At 35.5% G+C, this 21458-nt stretch overlaps 1 protein-coding gene and 1 pseudogene across 1 annotated transcript in view; one reads left to right on the top strand and one right to left on the bottom strand.

Annotated features, from left to right (window-relative positions):
- The window catches only part of LOC145297508 (ras GTPase-activating protein 3-like), a 471570-nt gene that overhangs the window by 258287 nt on the left and 191825 nt on the right, over positions 1-21458 (bottom strand). The window lies entirely within an intron of this gene.
- On the top strand, positions 16008-16132 carry LOC145298066 (U2 spliceosomal RNA; annotated as a pseudogene).

Here is a 21458-nt window from a genome sequence, read left to right as displayed (position 1 = left end):
GGAATTGATTTAAACACGCCTTGTGCGTATTAGTTCAGTATCTGGGTAGATACCAAATACTTCCAGATCAAAACTGTCTAAAGAGTGGAGGATTTCGTTTGTTTTCATAAACACTTTTTTTCAAGCCCTATAGATATAAGTTTATGAAATACAAAAATTATCAGTGGTAGTTTAACTATTGAGCTTCATAATTTTTCCAGTTTAAAGACAATCATAGTTTCATTACCCTTTAAACTAAATAACAATTTTCAGATTTCAAGATTCACATTAATTTATTTCCATGCAACGCATGTCCTCGATCCTCACTGGCCATGTTTCACTTCTATACATCACACTGTGTACATATGCCTGATATACTCTTCACTTGGTTGAAAATGGTAATGCTCTGCTGATTAGTAATGAAAGTTCCATGGAATTATTCCATCCATGCCTAATTCTTGCAATCACGCTGGTGCTTGCTCCACCCTGAGCTCCAATGGTAACAAAACTTCGGAACAACCTCAATAGATTTGCCATTCAAATATAACTTTGTCTTTATCTGACTTATCCATTTTTTTTCTTTTTTAAATTTTAATTCATCCCAAACAAGACATATTGTCATGTCTACAAGGGACTATGTTAGGAATTGAACAGTGAGAAGTCTGTTCATATTACAACTGAGGTCCCAGGTTCATACAGTGTTGTACATATCATTCAAACACGGTCGTGTTTGAATGATATGGTTAAGTGGCAATCTTAGTCATTTAGAACTGCTTTAAAGCTTCACCGCTCACTCATTTTTCGACCAAATTTCAATCAATTATTACAGTTTATACATCACCTTCTCAGCTATATTGTGAAAAAAATTAAAAAAAACAAACTTTTCGATTTTCGTTCAGTAAAACAAAAGTTATGACGAATTTACTGGTGTTCAAAATTGTAAAAACGTAAGGAGGTGAGCGACGTTTTTTCTGACTGGTTTCCATGGCAGCCACGTCACTTCAGCGACTAGTGTTGCTACTAATTCACTGCTCTCGCGAAAAGAGAAGTAACAACTGAAACAGAGAATGAAAGCAGACGGGTGGCCTACATTGTTTTACATATGTGTATGTTATGTTTATGGAGGCAACAAAAATAAGACTGAATTTAAATAAAGAACAAGTGAATTTACTGGAAACCTGCAAAAATCATGGATTACAATAGAAAAATGCGAGCATGAAAAGTAATATGGTTAAGCTTAAACATGGAAAAGAAAAGGACAAGATATTCTAGTAAAAAATATAATAAATTTATAAAATATTGCAGCATTATGAATTGATTAGATAATGTTAAATTTAATTTTTTTAAAATTCTTAATGCTGCAATATTTTAAGTTATACATTTATTATATTTTTTTACAAGAATGTCTTGTCCTTATAAAGATCCATACAAAATTTCAGACAGATCAGTCCGGTAGTTTCGGAGAAAAAGTGAACCGCACAAACTTAGAGAAATATATAAGTGAACATCTACAGCAATGAATCTAAACCCCTTTTTTTTAGTCAGACTGCACTTAATAACTCTAAAAGCACAACAACCTTAACTTCAATCCTCAGTGTGGTGATAGATTATTCTTATCAATTAAAAAGCGAACTCAGTTCCAGCTGAAGAAACTCAAAATAGATTGCTCTCCCTTTGAAAAATAACGGAAGAAATAGACATTTCGAAAGGTAACTCGGAAGAAAAAAAAAAGTATTTCTAAATCTAATAATAACATCCCATGTAATGGCTGTGATACACATGAAGGCCGATGGGACGCAGATTATGTGATAATTAAAAAAGAATACACACACAAATAAAAATGTTAGTAAGCATAACACCTAAAATATAAACTATTTTTTTTAAATTCTAAAATATAAAAATCGCACATTTTGGCCCAGACCTCCAGCCAGTACCATGCCAAATCAAACTCCCCCACATTTTGAAGCAATGTAGATGGTACAGGGTTAAAACCAGATGTTGAATTTGAAGAGGTGCAAAAACGTTCAGTTCATATTTGACTCTCAAAATTTATTACTAGAAGTGTGAGCTTTTTATTTTTTATTATTTTTCTTTGTAATGTCCACATCACACACAAAAACATTTCTATGGGATTTACTTCTGATATATTTTTGTTATTCCCACTCAATCCACACAAATGAGATAAAAAAAAAAAAAAAAGCAGCAAGTAAGGGTGGAATGGTAGAGCAGAATTTCTTCTAAGTTCAGAATCCATTTTGGAAATAGAAGCAAGCAAACAAAAAGCAGGCCAGCAGCCAGAGAGAAAGGTTGTCAACCATTAGAATGCCAAGAGATAAAAGGCTGAGTTATGTCTCATTTGACTCGAAGAGGAGGGGGTAAAAATTGAGACCATTATAATGGCCTTATACTCTCTATAATTCTCTCTCTCATATATAAAGAGACCTTGTCTGTGTGTGTGAGGAACGGTCTCTAACAAACTACTCAGTCAATTTTTGATCTTTAGACGTGAAAATTAATATATAAAAAATTCGGATCTATGGAACAAATTCAATCTGGTTTTTAGGTGGTAAAAATAGCTGCTAAAAAGTCAAAATTGAAAAGTTGGAACTTAGTATAAATCGAGTGTAAATGCTTCTCTACACATGCGCAAATATACATTTATATTTTTAACAACGATTTTTATTTTAAGTTTTTATATGTCTATGGTGCTGGAGCTACATGTTTCGGTTTCCATTCTAGCTGATGACACACGAGTCTTTTTTTTTTTTTTTTCAATATTTTTTATAATATTGGCTCTAATATGAAATCTGCATAAAAATTTTTTTTTTACAACCTGATAATGCCAGGAGGTCTGCTTGTGTATGTATGTATGTATGTATGTATGCATGTATATATGTCTAAGCACACATTGTAAAAAAAATAACAGGATTTCTCTGCTTCGTACTATTGTTTTTTTTTTTATATATTTTTTCAAATTATCTTTTTTTTATGTTAAAAAAAAAAAAAAAAAAAAAAAAAAATAGTGCACATACCCTCATAGCCATCTGTTCAAATTTTGCTGAATATTTGCATACTCCCTCATGTACATGCGCGCACACACACACACACACACACACACACACACACACACACACACACACACACACACACAAATCTGCTATAGATAAATTTGGGAAAAGAGATAATTAACAAATCAAAGAATTTTTTAGAATAACTAAATTTTATGATATACTCTACTCAAGATAAGGAAAGTTTTTTTGTTAGGATTATTATATTAACAAATTCATATGCGTCCCCCGAATACAAATACTTGTGTTTTATAAAAGTATATAGTTATTTATATCCCATCCTAAGCTAAGTTTTTTTTTCCCCCGTTTATACACAAAACTTCAATTTCGTTGACATTAGAGATTAAGTGAATATATTGGATTTGAACTAAGCTTTTGAAATGTTGACTATTAAGTCACCAGGTCTCTTTTAGATTCTATCTTGATAAAGGGATGCTCGATAATCTTATTCTTTTTTTTTTTTTTTTTTTTTAAACTATTCAATCAATATATACAATTATTTTATTCTACCGATCTTTTTTAATTACATACTTTTGTTTTGCATAAACTAATGGATGATTTTTTTTTTTTTTGTTACATTATGATATACTATTCATTGTTAAGCGGATGGAAGAGAGAGAGAAAGAGACACAAAGAAGGAGAGAGAGAAAGAATGCTAGAGATAGAGAGAAAGAACTAGAGAGAGAGGATATATAATTATTTTTTTAATATAATAATTAAATACCTACAGACACTAGTGTTTCATCCCTTCGGGAATCCTCAGTGCAGGGTGTCACGATTAACACCAGTCGAACGATTAGAACCCAGTAACACGAGACCTCTCTGGCTCGATTAGCGAAGACTGTATCAATTCGGCTACCATTAACCGCGAGAAATAACGTTGAATTTAAACATTTTAATTTTTAAATGTTCATTTACGCCAGTCAGACAGTGATCTAATCGTTATACGATGATCTATGCATAATATGTACACACACACACACACATATATGGAGATAGACGAAGAGAGCTGGAGAGAGAGAGAGAGAGATAGTGAAACGTACGTGAATTGCAATTGATCTAAAAATAAAAAATATAGTCTTCAACAATCACAACAATAGGAAAGAAATTTTTGTAGGGTTGCACCTTTTCCACAATAACACCAGAGGATTGTTATCCTATTCTTATCCTATTGGAAACATATTGCAAGCTTTTTAAATCTGATAACACCGGAGAGAGAGAAAGAGAAGGAGTATGAAAAAAGAAAAGGGGGCAGGTAATTCTGAACTATGATGCAATGAAAGAATCAAGGCTATAGAAGGTGGGGAGGGGGCTAAGTTAAAATTAGACGAAACTCTTGGATTATTAAAGCTATAATAGGAATTGGTTATTCTATTATACACTAAAAATGTGGGGGTGGAGCTTTCCTGTGTAACATTCTAGATTCAATCTGTCCGGATTTTTGTTCTATATAGAATTAGTGATGAAATCTGTTGTCAAGTGTTAAATTTTTTTTTTTTTATTTACAAGGTGGTCACCACTTATCAAGGCCCAGAAGCCACTCAGGGATAAGGGTTATTGCGTGTACAGTACGTTAGTGTTGAGATTTGATAAAGCGTCTACTTAAGGGGGCGGTTCATCAGGAATTTCTTTATGTTGGACTTGAAGACATCCAGGTTGTAGTTAGGTGGGAAACAGGCAGATGGAACAGAGTTCCACAGACGTGCACTTCTAAGAAAGAAGCTTGGTTCATAGAATCTACGTTTTGGTTTTGGCACAGATAAAGAGTGGGGAAAATTATTGACCGTGGTTTCAGCTAGACGGGTGTTTTTCGTAAAAGATCGGCGAGGGGGGACCAGGGATTGGAGCTCAGATGAGCACCTGCCATGGAAGTAATGATAAAACAAAGATAGGCTTGCAACGTCTCTTCTGTGGGAGAGAGGTTGCAGGGAAGAGAAAAGGTCATCCCCCACTAAGCCACAAAGCCTATTTTGTACTCTGTCAAGGCAGGATAGAGTGTTTTTAGCAGCTCCTGCCCAGATATGGCAGCAGTATTCCATCCTTGGACGTACTTGGCTTTTATATAGATAGAGAATTGCGTTAGCAGTGAGATATCTTCTGGAGCGGTAGAAGGATCCTACCATTTTTCCAGCGACCTTGGCAATAGACTTGATGTACGTGTTTCATTTCAGGTCAGGAGTAAAGGTCAATCCCAGAAGCTTATCAAAACATGGAGCTTCTCCTAGACGAGAGCCATCCATTTCAATTGATGCCAGATGGGGATTAGAGCGTTGATGATGTAAGGATAGGAGCTTGGTTTAAGATGCATTAAAAGTAACCAGCCACCTCTTCCCCCACTGTACCATGCGCTCAAGATCAGAGGAGAGAGAATTAGAGAGAACTTTGTCATTTATCGCCTTAGATGTGTTGCCATAGATGGTCGTGTAGATCAGGAAGAGAATTGGGCCCAGGATGGACCCCGAGGAACTTCAGCATTAATACTGTGGGCCTCTGATTTCTGCCCATCAACCACTACTCTTATGAGCCTATCAGAGAGAAATGATTTAATGATTGAGAAAACATTTCCAGTTATACCGTAGCTGGAAATCTTGTGAAGCAGGCCATTATACCATACTTTATCGAAGTGGTCTTCATCGTGTAGGGTAGAATTAGCTGCAAAATTCTTGGCTGATGCTGACGAGATGACCTCAGGTCCATTGATGATGGTTGGGATAGAACGCACGCTTCTGTTCAGGATCCTGTTTGCTATTTGCCAAATCTGGTGGGAACCAAGCTGCTGTTCAGCAACTTTGGATTTAACGGACTGAGCATATAGCTCTCTTGCATTTTTTATTACTCTTTTACAGTGGTTGCTGGCGGTCCTGAAAGCAGCTTTAGTCTCAGTGCATCTATTACGTTCGTAGCTATGGAAAAAGTGATTTCTATGCGCGATGGCAGCAGCACATTCAGGGGAGAACCATGGCTGGCTGTTAGGTTTTTGTTGGAATTTTTTGGATGGTATAAATAGGTCTATGCCTACAATTAGCCATTCAGTCAGGTCTGATACTATGGAGGACACATACTTGTCCTTTTTAAACATGGAATGTAGGGGTAGATCAGATATAAATGTACGGAAGCTATCCCAGTCAGCCGTAGAGTATCAATATACCGTATGGTGGAGAGGTACATCTGAAGACTTATTGCATTTCGTTTTTATCTTAATTGATACAACCGAGTGGTCAGAAGATCCCATAGGGGACAGAACAGAACATGAACATAGCTCAGGAGAAGTTGTGAGAAAAAGGTCAAGAAGGGTGGTAGCGTACTGACCAGAAGTATCGGGCACACGGGTGGGTTCGTGAACAATCTGGGTGAGGTCATAGGCAATGGTGAAATCATGACGGAACCTCCCCTCATCATCTCTCTTGTTGGAGTGGGTCAGCCATTCCACATTGTGGACATTGAAGTCACCACAAATGTGGATGTTAGCCGAAGGATGAGCAGACAGGATGTGGTCAATTTTCTCAGATATGCTCTTAAAGATAGTAATTCCACTGTTATGGGGGCGATGGAGGGCAAATATAAATGCAGTGGTGCAAGCAAGTGCAACCTGGAAGCACATATAAGGTAAATTAGGGTCTTCACTGGAGATATCCCTACCACATGGGAAGCCATCTTTAATGTAGGCACATATTCCATGCCCATGGCGATCTTGAGGTTCAGATTTAGATGTTAAATTAGAGTATCCGGTAATTATGAACTCATCTAGGAAAGTGGTCGGCCCTATTCTAGTTTCGCTTAGAAAGAATATGTCTGGTGTCGTCTCCTGTAATTGGGTTTCAACCTCCGGAAGGTTGGAACGTAGACCCCTGATGTTGGAGAAGGAGACATGGTAGTATTTAAGAACTTCGGTGATAAGTCATCTCTCTCACAGTACAGACCAATAAGTCTCCTGTGTGTCATGAGGAAGTTGCTGGAATCCATAAATAGAGAAATAGTCAACCACCTCAGCAGAAATAACCTTCTTAGTGACATGCAACATGGTTTCCGTTCTGCTAGATCTACAGCAGATGTGCTAACAGTTATATCTCATAGGATTAGTGAATCTCTTGACAAAGGCTTCCTTTCCAGGGCAATTGCTCTTGACATATCAAAAGCCTTCGACAAGGTATGGCATAAAGGCCTCCTTCACAAGATCTCTAGCTATGGTATAACTGGAAATATTCTCTCTATCATTAAACCATTTCTCTCTGATAGGCTCATAAGAGTAGTGGTAGATGGACAAAAATCAGAAGCCTGCAGTATTAATGCTGGAGTCCCTCAAGGGTCCATCCTGGGCTCAACTCTCTTCCTGATCTACATCAATGATCTCCCTAAATACATACTTAAATCATTCGTTGACATCTATGCTGATGACACGACCATCTACGGCAACACATCAAAGGCTGTAAATGACAAAGCTCTCTATGATTCTCTCTCCTCTGATCTCGAACGAGTGGTTCAGTAGGGGAAGAGGTGGCTGGTTACCTTTAATGCATCTAAAACCAAACTCCTATCTTACATCATCAACGCTCTGATCCCCATCTGGCATCAATTGAAAGGGATGGCTCTCGTCTAGGAGAAGCCCCATGTTTTGACAAGCTTCTGGGCTTGACCTTTACTCCTGATCTGAAATGGAACACGTACATCAAGTCTGTTGCCAAGGTCGCTGGAAAGATGGTGGGATCCTTCTACCACTCCAGAAGATATCACATTACTGATGCAATTCTCTATCTATATAAAAGCCAAGTATGTCCAAGGATGGAATACTGCTGCCATATCTGGGCAGGAGCTGCTAAAAACAGCCTATCCTACCTTGACAGAGTACAAAATAGACTTTGTGGCTTTGTGGGAGATGCCCTTTTCTCTTCCCTGCAACCTCTCTCCCACAGAAGAGACGTTGCAAGCCTATCTTTGTTTTATCATTACTTCCATGGCAGGTGCTCATCTGAACTCCAATCTCTGGTCCACCCTCGCCAATCTTTTATGAAAAACACTCGTCTAGCTGAATCCACGGTCAAAAACTTTCCCCACTCTTTATCTATGCCTAAATCAAAACGTAGATTCCATGAACAAAGCTTCTTTCTTAGAACTGCACGCCTGTGGAACTCTGTTCCATCTGCTTGTTTTCGTCCTGACTACCACTTGGATGTCTTCAAGTCCAACGTAAACAAATTCCTGATGAACCGCCCCCCCTTAAGGCTTCCAGGCCTTGATAAGTGGTGACCACCTTGTAAAAAAAAAAAAAAAAAAAAAAAAAAAAGAAACCTGCTATGCGAATTAACTGTGCAGGCCATTTGCACACACTTCCTAGACTCGGTAAACAATGCAGTCTACAACAACAAATCACTTGCACTTACAATTCACAGTGGTCGTCTTGTGACCCTTCCACGCAGGTACACAGGCCTTGTACATGTTATAAACTCGTTGTTTGATACACTTTCCTGTCGTAATCTTTTATTTCTTAGCTTGCAGCTATCTGGCAAGGAGTAATGTCGCACACAAACATTCATCAATGATGCAACGGTTATTTGCTCTTGCCTTAGTTTTCGATTTATCCAACAGATGGCGTCTACTTCCCGCTTCGCATTCTTTCCACTTCTGTTCTTTCTCCTTCACCTGAACCTTAGCTATGATCAGACATACATTTCGTTCACCTCGACAGGCGTAACCTTCGTTTCAAGGTAAAAATGCAAAGCAGTGATCCACTTACAATGATCACATCTTTTGCAACACCACTGCAACAACACTAACAAACTTATCCAAACACTCGGTACACACGCATTCACAAAAACGTATCAGAACTTTACCTGTACTTAAGAAAAACCGTTTAAGTGTTAATCTTCGAATTCATATCACAATAAACAAATAATTAGAAACAGTCATTTTTGAACATGGGAAAACATCACTATCCATGAAAACACTCGTGGAATGCCAGAGAGAACACACATCAATCGAAATCTAATCTAACTATAAATAAGAACACTGAAGACAATAGTCTGAAGAAAACCAATGCAAATTATCATAAGTCATCATTTCAAAGATTTAAAAAAAAACAAAAGAAAACATTCCTTCATTTATTTTCTTGTTTGTTAAAAAACAAGAAAACAAAAGAAAAAAAGGGGGGGGGCAGTGACATTGAAAAGCACTTGACCACTTGTAGAGAGCCGGAGTCTGGCCAGAAGCAAAAAGGCTGCAATAAACAAGAAAGTCTGATTAGGATGCAAAAAGAAACAGATACGCTCAAGACAAAAACAACGATGCAGACTTATCGTAATCTACTGCTCCAGAAGATATCTCACTGCTAACGCAATTCTCTATCCATATAAAAGCCAAGTACGTCCAAGGATGGAGTACTGCTGCCACATATAGGCAGGAGCTATTAAAAACAGCCTATCCTGCCTTGACAGAGTACAAAATCGACTTCATGGCTTAGTGGGGGATGCCCTCTTCTCTTCCCTGCTACCCCTCTCCCACAGAAGAGACGTTGCAAGCCTATCTTTGTTTTATCGTTACTTCCATGGCAAGTGCTAGTCTAAGCTCCAATCCCTGCCCCCCCCTCTCGCCAATCTTTCACGATAAACACCCGTCTAGCTGAAACCACTGTCAATAATTTTCCCCACTCTTTAACTGTGCCTAAATCAAAACGTAGATTCCATGAACAAAGATTCTTTCTTAGAAGTGCACGTCTTCAAGTCCAACATAAACAAGTTCCTGATGAACCGCTCCCTTAAGACACTTTATCAAATCTCCAATACTAACGATTACTACGATACTATCCCATTGATTACTGTACACGCAATAACCCTTATCCCCGAGTGGCTTCCGGGCCTTGATAAGTGGGGACTACCATGAAAAAAAAAAAAAAATCACAATTTACGCTGTAGTTCTTTGCTTTTTTCACACATAACAAAGACAAATACTGAACATATTCTCATTCGCAAAATATCCATAGGGCTGTGGAGTCAGAGACCAAAACGCTTAACTAAAACTCACAATTTTAAATGCTCCAGAGAAAAAACTCTTCAACTAGTCAACTTCATATTTGGATTAACATCCATTTTACATACTGGCACATGTTGGACAGTTTTAAGAAATTACTAACTAACATATCTGTGACCATTTAAAAAAAAAATTTTTTTTTATTCCTTTTATGTTCATTTTCATCACTTTCTCTCAGGTTTTCCTTGGTCTTCCTCATTAAATTGGATCTGCTATCTTAACTGTTCTACGACTGATTCTTCCAATGTTGTCATACCATTAAAGTCTTCTGTTCTGATCACATCTCCCTACACAATCCAGATTTAATCTTTGTTCCTTTCACCCCGAGATCATCTACAATATAAATATCACCTGTCTGTTTAAATGTATGTATGTATGTTGTATGTCAAAGACAACAAATTTTTACGAGATTGGTATTGTTTTGAAGCTTGACCCTTTGGACGACAAATATAGAAAAATTGACTAAAAACATTAATTCATTCACCCTCAACTGGGCACTTTTCTACAAGAAGGGGTTGTTTTTTTTCGCCGATATTTTCAAAAGTCATCCTCTCTTTTCGACTGAGTAGCCTTAATTTAAACCTTCACCACTTGCGGTTTGGCAATGGATGCAACGGCAAAGACATCGCTTTTTTTTTTTTTTTGTTTTTATTTCTTTTTCACGTTCTTTTCCTCCTTCACGGTACGGCTTTGAGACTGCCTACTACCACTTTTTTTTTCTGCTTAACACACCTCCAAACACCCAGGCAACGCCGGACGCTCAGTCAAAACTAAATCTGAAAGACTCACATTACACATCATTATTATTTTTCTTCTCCATGCAACGCATGTCCTCAATCCTTACTGGCTAAGTTTCAACTTCCACATTTCACACTGCATACACATGCCACATAGACTCTTCGCTCGGTCGACAGTGGTAACACTCTGCAGGTTAGTAATGGCAGAATTCGCGATGGAAACTGAGTGGAAGATTTCTGTCCAAATTCATTTTCAAATTTTCAGATGAGGAGGCAGAAGGCTCTTAATGTCTATTTGCTATCTCCTTTCCTCTAAAATTATAAAATAGTAACCACTAATTATAGTAAAACGTGTATTATTTATAGCATTCTGATATAGAAGGGGATAAAACTGTTTTTCAAAATTCTGGTAATTCACCCCCACCAAAAAAAATAAAAAATTATTGTCCCACCTGTTGCTTCAAACAAAATCGACAAATAGATCTTATTTTTTTTGTATTATTTGATTTGTTTGGACTATTGTTCTTATCTTGCTTGTTTTTTTTGTTTTTTTTTCTTTCCACAAAGTTTTAGCCGATATAATCTCCAACCGTCTTCAGGAGCATTCATACTGGATGGTATTGTTTGTTTTTGCTTTTTTTTTCTTCCCCAACGAATATAGTCGTTAGAAATTCAAAACTCACAAATATACAAACATCATATCAAAAAAACGGAATGGATCTGGATTTATTACAAAAAAAAAAAAAGAAAAAAAAATTATATATCTATAAATGTGAAATTGTCTGTGTGTGTGTGTGTGTGTGTATTTCCCTACAAAATTACTCTGTCAATTTTCAGCCTACAGACTCGAGATTTAACATAAGGGGTAGTGATATTTGAGAAAATCTTTTTAATCTGTTTTCGGCCAGAAATTCGGCTGTCAAAGGGGTCAAAGTTCAACAATTTGACCTTTGAAAACTTTACCAAGCTCCTCCGACAATTTTGAGTTTAAACACTTAAAATTTTACATGTAGGTTACTTGGATATAGATGAAACTTTTTAATTTGAGCCCAAAAATAAATGTTAAGGGGTCAAAATTGGGGTCAAAGTTAAAAAAAATTAACCTCTGCAGTCCCTACTAAATTACTCAGCCAATTTTTGGTCTAAAACATTTGAAATTTAACATAAAGTGTACTCAGACATAGGGCAAGCTTTTTAATCGGTTTTTGGCCGAAAATTTGGCTGTCAAGGGGTCAAAGTTTGAAAGATTTGACCTTTGCGGTGTCTACCAAACTATTCAGCAAATTCTGGGTCTAAACATTTGAAATTTTACATAAAGGGTATTCAGAGATATAGCAAGCTTTTTAATCAGTTTTTGGGTGATAATTTGTCTGGCAAAAGGTTAAAGTTAAAAGAGCAGACTCTACTAAACTCCTCCGCCAATGGTTTTTGGTCTAAACACTTAAAATTTTAGATGTAGGTTACTTGGACACGAGTAAAACCTTTTAATATATATATATATATATATATATATATATATATATATATATATATATATATATACAGGGTGTCCATAAAGTTCGTGTGCACTTTAAAAAATTTATAACTTTATTTATATTTGCGATAGAAATAATCTGTAAAAAATGTTATAAAGTTTCATGTATCTAGTTTTAAGTATAGTTATTGAATAATTTTTCACCACAAAATTCGTAACAATTTTTAGATAAGTAAAAAATAAGTAAAAAATATTTTCTTTTGTTTTTCAGAATCAATTTGATCCCATGGCTTCAATTGAGGAAAAAGTAAACTGTGTCCTTTGGTTGGCTGAATTGAAATTTTTCTATTGCTGTACAAAGAAAGTTTAGAATTGAATACAATAAAAAAGCGCCTCATAGGAACACCATTGTTAAATGGATGAAAGATTTAAAGAGACAGGTTCTGTTCATGAAAAACCACGATCTGGAAGGCCATGTGTCAGTGACGAAAGTGTTGCTTCCATAGAAGAATCCTTTACTGCAAGTCCAAGAAAGTCTGTAAGACGGGCATCATTGGAGCTCGGCTGCCAAAGTCTACTGTGCATAAGATTCTGTGTATGCATATATAAGATTCTGTGTATGCATATGTATTCATATGAAAGCTTACAAAATTCAATTACATCAACAGTTGTTAGAAGAGGATTATTATGCACGTTTAACTTTCTGTCACCAGTTCAATGAAAAACTTTGCAATGATGCTGCATTTGTGAGTAATTTACTGTTTTCTGATGAAGCAACATTTCACATTAGTGGCAAGGTCAACAGGCATAATTGCCGAATTTGGGGAACTGAAAACCCAAATGAAACTGCTGAACATGAAAGGGACTCTCGTAAAGTTGATGTGTGGTGTGCTTTGGGAATAAATCGAATCATAGGGCCATATTTATTTTTAAGATCGTGTTATTAACAGTGACAGCTACTTAGATATGTTGCAGAATTACTTTATTCCGCAACTTGAACAATTAAACTTGAAAGATGATACAGTGTTTCAACAAGATGGAGCTCCTTGTCACTTTGCTTGGCGTGTTAAACAGTTTCTAAATCAGGAATTTCCTAACAGATGGATCGGAAGGGGTGGACCATTTCATTGGCCTCCACGTTCGCCAGATTTGACTCCAGTAGATTTTTTTATGGGGCATGTGAAAACAATTGTTTATGCAACCAAACCTAGTTCATTGGAAGATTTGAAAGCTAGAATAACTAATGTGATTTCAGGCATTACCATAAATCATTTGGCAAATGTTTTTTGTGAACTGCAAAATCGTATTACCCTTTGTATTGCTAATGATGGAGGGCATGTGGAAAGTTAAATAAAATTTCAATAAAAGCTTAAAAAATATAGATTTACTTCTTTCAAATCCATTTTATAGATTATTTCTATTGCAAATACAAATAAAGTTATAAATTTTTTAAAGTGCACACGGACTTTATGGACACCCTGTATATATATTAAAATGTTTGACTCGTGTCCAAGTAACCTACATCTAAAATTTTAATATATATATATATATATACGTACACACACACACACACACACACACACACACACAAAGTTCTGAACAGTACATAGGGCCTGAGCAAAGCCGAGCTGAAGTGTTAGTAAATAAATAAAAAATAGACTTGGTGGTATTTGCGTTTTGAATTTCTAACGGCTATGTTCGTTGGGGAAGCAAAATACCAAACACTTTTCATCGTTCATTAATAACATCCAGTGTGAACGCACCTGAAGACGGTCGGAGGTTATATCGACCGAAATGATGTTGAAGAAAACAACCAAGATGAGAACAATAATCTAACAAATCCAAATACAAAAAATAATTATCAATCGTCACCTCAAAAATATACAAAACATCAGATCTTATTTTGTTTCAGAACTTTGGAGAAACTATTAATCTCATCGTGATTGTTATTTTTAAAACATTCTCACCAATGTAACCAACCTTTTTCAGAGGCATCTTTTTTTTTTTCAACTTGTATAGAATTTCAATATGAACGCTTTACAAAGGTTGAGTTTGCAATTCCGTACAGTTGACTGGAGCTTCATTTAGTTCACATGGACATATAACCCAATGGTTTAAAGTGTTTAAACCAGTTCTATTCGAGAATAATTTAGAGATCAACGTTTCAATTCTGATTACCAAATACCATCGTTTCCATTCTTACGTTAAAGAAATAGAAATAGTTCTTTTTACAGCGTGAGAAGTGATATGTCAGTGGCAAAAATTCCAATTTTGTGTTCTCTATAGAATAAACATATAGCTATCGTTTCTTTAGAATGGCCAGTTATACAAGGTGTCCCAAAAGAAGCTGATGGTTAAAAAAAAAAAACAAACAAAAAACAAAAAAAAAAAATTCATAACTTTCTTAATTTTTTTATATTTTTCTTTTATTTTTTCAGATCATCTAGAGTAACCCTGCCATGGTCATACACTACAGAGGAGTGGATATTTATCGTAGAGTCGTATTTCCGGTTGAATGAGTCAATATCAGAAACTCAAAGAGAATTTTGACGAAACTTCAATACAAGAAATTCCCCTACTCCCAATGCAATAAAACAAGCCACAATAAATGCCTTTAAAAACAATATAGAGGAGGAAATAGGAGCCATAATTCCCTGAAACATTAAGTGATGTGCTGGGCAATGCCCTGACGAGAGCACAAGAGTGTGAAAATGAAAATGGTTGACATTTGAGTAACATTATTTTTAATAACTAAAATTAGACCTTGTGAAAAATATACCCTTGATTAAGTTGTGTAAATAAAATTAGAATAAGTAGACTATGATATCTTACTTTATCTCAAAAGGTCACCGAGAGACTCATCTACCTACATATGAAAATTGGTAAACATAACTTAAATGTTGAGGAAGTTCATTAAATTTAAAATTCGTCAGCTTCTTTTGGGACACCCTGTATAATAATTTTGCTTGTCCCTCCTTCACCATAACTACATATCTGCCAATATACATGCAAAGGGGGGTAATTTATTCAAACTCGAATTAGCAGTAGTTGCATTAATACAGCTTTCTCTGTACATGTAGAAAAAAAAAAAAAAAAGTAGAGGACAACTGATTTTCCAAGTTGATTTACAGAAGCACCCCCCTCCATGATTTACTTGACATTACTATACAACTGCATAATGTCATAACAGGTTCCTTTTATCAATGTGGATATAATCATGTTGAATGCAAATATTATGTAGTGCTCAATATCATGGGATATATATGCATTTTACATGGTGCTATTTGACCATAACAAAATTTCATTACAACACTTTATGCAATTCGTCAAAATTGCACAACATATGCATATATTTTTAGTCGCGTGCAAGCGACTCTATAAGTCACTCCATCGGTCAGTCTGTCCGTAACACTTTTGTACTTGGCCTTTTTGGTTAAGATCAAAGGTCTGCTGTTAATAGATGCTGTTCTTAGCTTTTTAAGCTTTTCTTGGCCTTTTGTCCAAGATCCAAGTGTGGTGTCTGTTCCGTCAGATGCTGCAAGCAGGGACCATATGGGGGGGGGCAACCCCACATATAAGACTTTGGTCAATGTAGGGTCAACCCTTCATACCAATTGTCACTATCCAGCTTCCCTACTCCCCGGGGAGTTGGTCCCCATTTCCCCTTTATTCCTCACATTAAAAATCGGCCTTGTGCCTAATTTGCTCGGTGGGGGAGCAAATAAATACAGCTTTTCTTGGCCTTTTGGCCAAGATCAAAGTGTAGTATCTGTCTTACTACATGCTCTACTTATTGTGATATAAAGTGGAGGATCACTTTTCTGTATTAATTTAATGTAAAATGATCACCCACTTTACAACAAGTCAGTCTCAAAGCCATTCAAGTTATTCTCCAGATCATTCAAGTTGTTTTTGAAGGATTCCAGTTATTTTTTAAGCATTCAAGTCATTCTTAAGGTCATTCAATTCATCCTTAAGTTCATTAAAGTCATTCTAAGTCATTTACTTTTTATTTATTTAAGTCATTTCAGCCCATTTTTCGGTCATTTTAGTTTATCTTTAAGAATTTCATGTCAATCCTACATTCACGCATTCATTCATTACACGAGAGCATGCGACTAATGGCTATCGGCCTTGTTATGGCATATACTAAGTTTGTTCTTATAGCTTATTTAAATATTTTTCTCTCCATGAAGCCTCTCAACCACATCAGTCCCAAGTTTGACATAAAACTGCATCTAATAGTGGATATATACATTTGTATCATACATTAATATGTTTAATAACACAAAAGGTTTTTACCAAAATGATGAGATGTAGCATTAAATGATACAAATCAGAACCAAAACAAACAACTACAATGAGGATAATAGCTCAAAATATGTAATCTATTATACAAGCAGCAGTTGTCTATGTGTATGTCCATATGCATGAGTGTTCAGCTAAAACTGTAAAATTACAAACACCCACAAAGTTGATATTTTCTTGATCGGCATTGACCTGGATGAATAATATCTAAAATTTAAGAAAAAATATTATGCATGCTTTCACCCTAAATGCCACAGATTTCATCAAGGAGGAAGAAGTCTGTTTTTCAACAACCGATATTTTTTTTACCCCCAAGGAATTATTTCTCTTATAAAGAGTCATTTCAGAGAGAGAAATGGGCTGGGTAGAGAAAAAAGAGTGAAGGTGGGAAGAGGGAGGAGAAAATGGGAGTGAGAAAAAGAGAGAGATAGAAGTTTTAATAAAAACTAGCAGGGAGACCCGACGTTGCCTAAGATTGAATGATAACGAATGGTTCACACTCCTATATTTTTATTGTCATCAAAATTGGTGAAATCACCCGTTTTTCAATGAAATCGATTGATTGCCTGCTCTAGTTGAGGACCCATCATGGTGCACCAGGAGGAAGCTTCACATGCTTCTTGCAGTGACCAAGTTCACAATACATTGTAGTCTACATTGCACTGTAGAGAACCTACTGTTGATTTTATAAAAATCTTTGTATATAATGGCTTGAATTAAAGTTTAAAATACAAAAGTCAAGTATTATGTATCAATAGCGTGCTAAATAGAAACATTCATCTTGAATGTGTCCCTATCATATCAAATAACTTACTGTTATGTCGGGCCTTTCAGCCTCTGTGGTAATAAAACTTCTCAAATGCACTTGTGATGTTAGGCTGTGTAAGATGTTAACTTTGGTCAAAATTGGCTGCTCCTCCTTTCATCAGATTATTTGGATTATTGAAGACATTCTAATACAAAACCTACCTAAGAACACTGTCAGATACATCAAGTACCTTCATGTGAAATTTCGTAAAAATTGGTTCAGTCGTTTACGAGTCCATAGGGAAAAACTCACACACAAACACACACAAGTTCCTTTTATATAATAGTAGAGATATGTTACTCTTCTACTCTGGGCAACGCTAGGTAGCCATGCTAGTCTAAAAAGAAAAAAAATGCAATTTTATCCGCTGATATAATCTAAAGCACGGGCTTCATTTTCTACTGCATTGTTGACGTTGAAAATCGGACAAACTAAATAATCTCTCGAGTTCTCATATCTACACATCAACCTACATTTGAGTAAACTTGTGCCTCACTAAGCATCCACTCTTTTTTATACTTATGTAGAACACACACATCAATGGAGAACGAATTAGAAATTGCCTAAAACATAATTCAAAACATTTCAGATATTTATATTAACAGTCATTAAGTTGTTTTCAAGTAAAATCGTTTTTTATTTTTACTGACGTTATAAATCAGACATAAAATTAAATGAATTATTGTGTAAATTTGTGTGAATGTCTGAGGGAATGTGAGTGAGTGAGAGTGTAAATGTGAGTGTGTGTCCGTATGTGTGTGTATGGGGGGGGGAATAGGATGGGATGATTCCAATGTTCTTTCCCCCAGAATCTGATACAATTACCAATTCCATTCTAAATTCCTTATTTAATTACCGGTTCTCTGTAAGTCTAAATATTTATAGCTATAGAATTGTTTTTAGAGTTTTAAAAAATTTTCGGATTACCTAAAAATCCCATGTAATATGTGAATATATTTCCAAAAATATACATGTGGAGGGGTATCTATACATCTGTTTTACTGGCAATTTAAAATCAATATATATTCATAATCTTATGAGAACTACCATCAAATGCCAAACTTTGTTCAGAAAAAAAAAAAAAAAAAACATTAAAGAATCGTTTTTTTTGGCCATCGAAAAATAGGAACAAATTAAGATTTGATACCCAATTCCGATTAATCGTCTCAACACTAATATAAATATATCTATTGTATTACTTACGCAAACATTGTTAAACATAAAATTCTTCTGTTTAATTATACCTGTTCCAATATGTTCGCTGTAATGAAAGGGTATGATTAAAGAAAATTGGTTCTATTTATAGCCACTGGCGATATGAACTGACCAATCAAACAGTCACGCTCTGCTAGCAACCAATTAAAAACCAAAATCACTCAATAAATCATATTGTATATTTTAGAATTCCCACATATTATTTTTTATGTTCACACGAAAATGAATCTTGCTCTTCACCTGCAAACTTTTACAGTTCAGACTTATTCAGATTGACTACTCAAACTGAAAACTCCTCCAAAATTAAACATGGCTTTCAATTTAAAAATACCTTTGCTACTTTAAAATTTTTCTAAATATTTAAGTTGCTAACATTTTCCTGGTACTGCACTGTTTTTGCTTTCTTTTGCCGCCTGACTTCATGTGTGCATCGTTGGCTGCATTTTGAAATTCTTTTCTCCAACTTTTTTGTTCATTTGTTAATGTCCCCTGAAGATGATTCGATGAGGAATCAAAAGTGTTTGTGATAAATAATAATAATGTTTTTTTTTTGGAGGGGGGGGGGCTCCAAAAAGATCTTTTAAAACATCGAAAAATAACAAAGGAATTCAACAGAAAAATTCTGTTATATTCAACAATGTTTGCATAAATAAAAAGATGTTACCTAAATACATAATGAAATTCAAGTAATATAAGTCTCGTTCAGTTCATAAATTTCGGCAAAAATTTATATTTCTTCAAATATGTAAAAGCCAACAGAAAAAGATGTTTTCACATCAGAAATAGCTTTACAAATAAATAAGGAATACATAGATAATTCAAGAACAAAAAAATCAAACAAGACAAGTAGATGAAAAAAAAATGATTTGTGACCTCTTACAGCATCAGCAAACAGAAGCAAACACTTAAATTTTAAAAATGAAAACAGAATCTTTCATATCTTATTCTAAATGGAGCGGCAGAAAAAACACAGATCCGTTAAAATTTTCTATATTAGTTTTATTTTTCTTTCTAATTTTTAGGGGAAGGGGGTAAACAGAAGAGGAAATAAGAAAGTAAGAGGAAAGTAAAAGTGAGAATACAGAGAAGGGGGAGCAGGAAGAGTACAGAAGGGGGAACAGGAAGAATATAGAAGGAGGAGCGGAAAGAGTACAGAAGGGGGAGCGGAAAGAGTACAGAAGGGGGAGCGGAAAGAGTACAGAAGGGGGAGCGGAAAGAGTACAGAAGGGGGAGCGGAAAGAGTACAGAAGGGGGAGCGGAAAGAGTACAGAAGGGGGAGCGGAAAGAGTACAGACGGGGGAACAGGAAGCGTACAGAAAGGGGAACAGAAAGAATAAAGAAGGGGGAGCAGAAAGAGTAAAGAAGAGGGAGCAGGAAGAGTAAAGAAGAGGGAACAGGAAGAGTAAAGGAGGGGGAGCGGAAAGAGTAAATTGAAGATATAATGAAAATATTGGAGTAAAAGGGAAAAACGGAGAAAAATAAGGAATATATAGGGAGTAAGTAGTTAATTAATGGGAAAATAAAGGAAGGAAAATAAAACAAAGAATCTACATGAGAAGTACAGGGGGGGGTAAAAAAGAGGAGGATATAAGAGAAAAGTAGGGTTATAAAGGGGGATGAGAGATAATTCAGAGAAAATAAGATTGAAATCAGGTAAGGTGAAGTAAATGAAAGGGAGTTTTAAAAAATGGAAAAGAAACGGGAGTACATAAAGTAGAAAATAAAGTGACGATAAAGGAAAAATGAGATAAGAAAAAAAAAAAAAAGAAGGAAAAATAACAGTAGATGACTGGTGTTGTTAAGCTATGTAAATCAATAAATGTGATGTAATTTTTTTAGTTCCTTCCTAGAAATAGCTATTAAACAAGTACATAAAAAAAAAGACTTCCTAATAATCCAATTCTCTGGAGACAAATTAAGAGCAAGAGAGACGGACCAATTTTTATATGCAATGTTCCAATTTAATTTGCCTCCCCGCGAGGGCAGAGTTAGACACCAAGGTCGTTCTATGCAATGTTAGTCAAAACTGATAACAAGTAGTTAGGTAACAGTACATAAGTAGAGTTCGAAAGTCCTTCACCTCAGCTCAATTTGTTGTTCAGTTCTTAGCAAAGATTTAATTTACATGTGGAAGATTTGGCTAATTTTAGTATGATGCCGGTGGCGGGGAGGGGCTTACCGTTAACTGTGTATCAGCTCAGCCACAGGTCAGAGATCAACAAAAGTAAACGATCAAGAGAGGGGGGGGGGGGATAAAATTTACTTTAAAAAAATGTTTGTTCTGCCTCTTTAGTTATCTCACCTTTTTTAACCATCTTTTCAATTCAACTCTTAGGAAAACATTTTACGGAACATTTACATACTACAATATTATACAAATCTGTTTAGATATTTCATTTGAAAGTTTCACAAAAACGCTGTCTTAACTGCTTTGGTTTTTTTGTTTTTTTTACCAATTTATTTAATTACATCTTAAAATAATCTATGCTATTCCCATTCTTCGTCTGACAACTTGTTCCAAAATTTATGTATTAATAACATAGTACCTTTAACGTACGTACGTGTGTCACGGTTTCCAGATTATAAATTATTCGATCAGGAGATCCTACTTAATAAAAAGAACGATAGAAGGTGATAACATACTACAAACATTAAATTAGTAAATAGATACGTTAATTCAATGTTCGTGGTATTTTATCACTTTCTATCCTCCTTTTTAATAAATAGGATCTCCCGATCACCAAAGACGCAATGTAAAAATAAATAAATAAAATGTCACTTCTGGGCCATACGTGAAACTAAAATACACTGTCTTCTGGCTAGGATCCAAGGGTAATATCTGTTCTGTC

This window comes from Euprymna scolopes, chromosome 18 (genome assembly GCF_053919585.1).
Source record: "Euprymna scolopes isolate OS-2025 chromosome 18, ASM5391958v1, whole genome shotgun sequence".
NCBI lineage: Eukaryota > Metazoa > Mollusca > Cephalopoda > Sepiida > Sepiolidae > Euprymna > Euprymna scolopes.
Note: the sequence above shows the minus strand (reverse complement) of the source record. Positions and strands in the feature narration are given on the sequence as shown.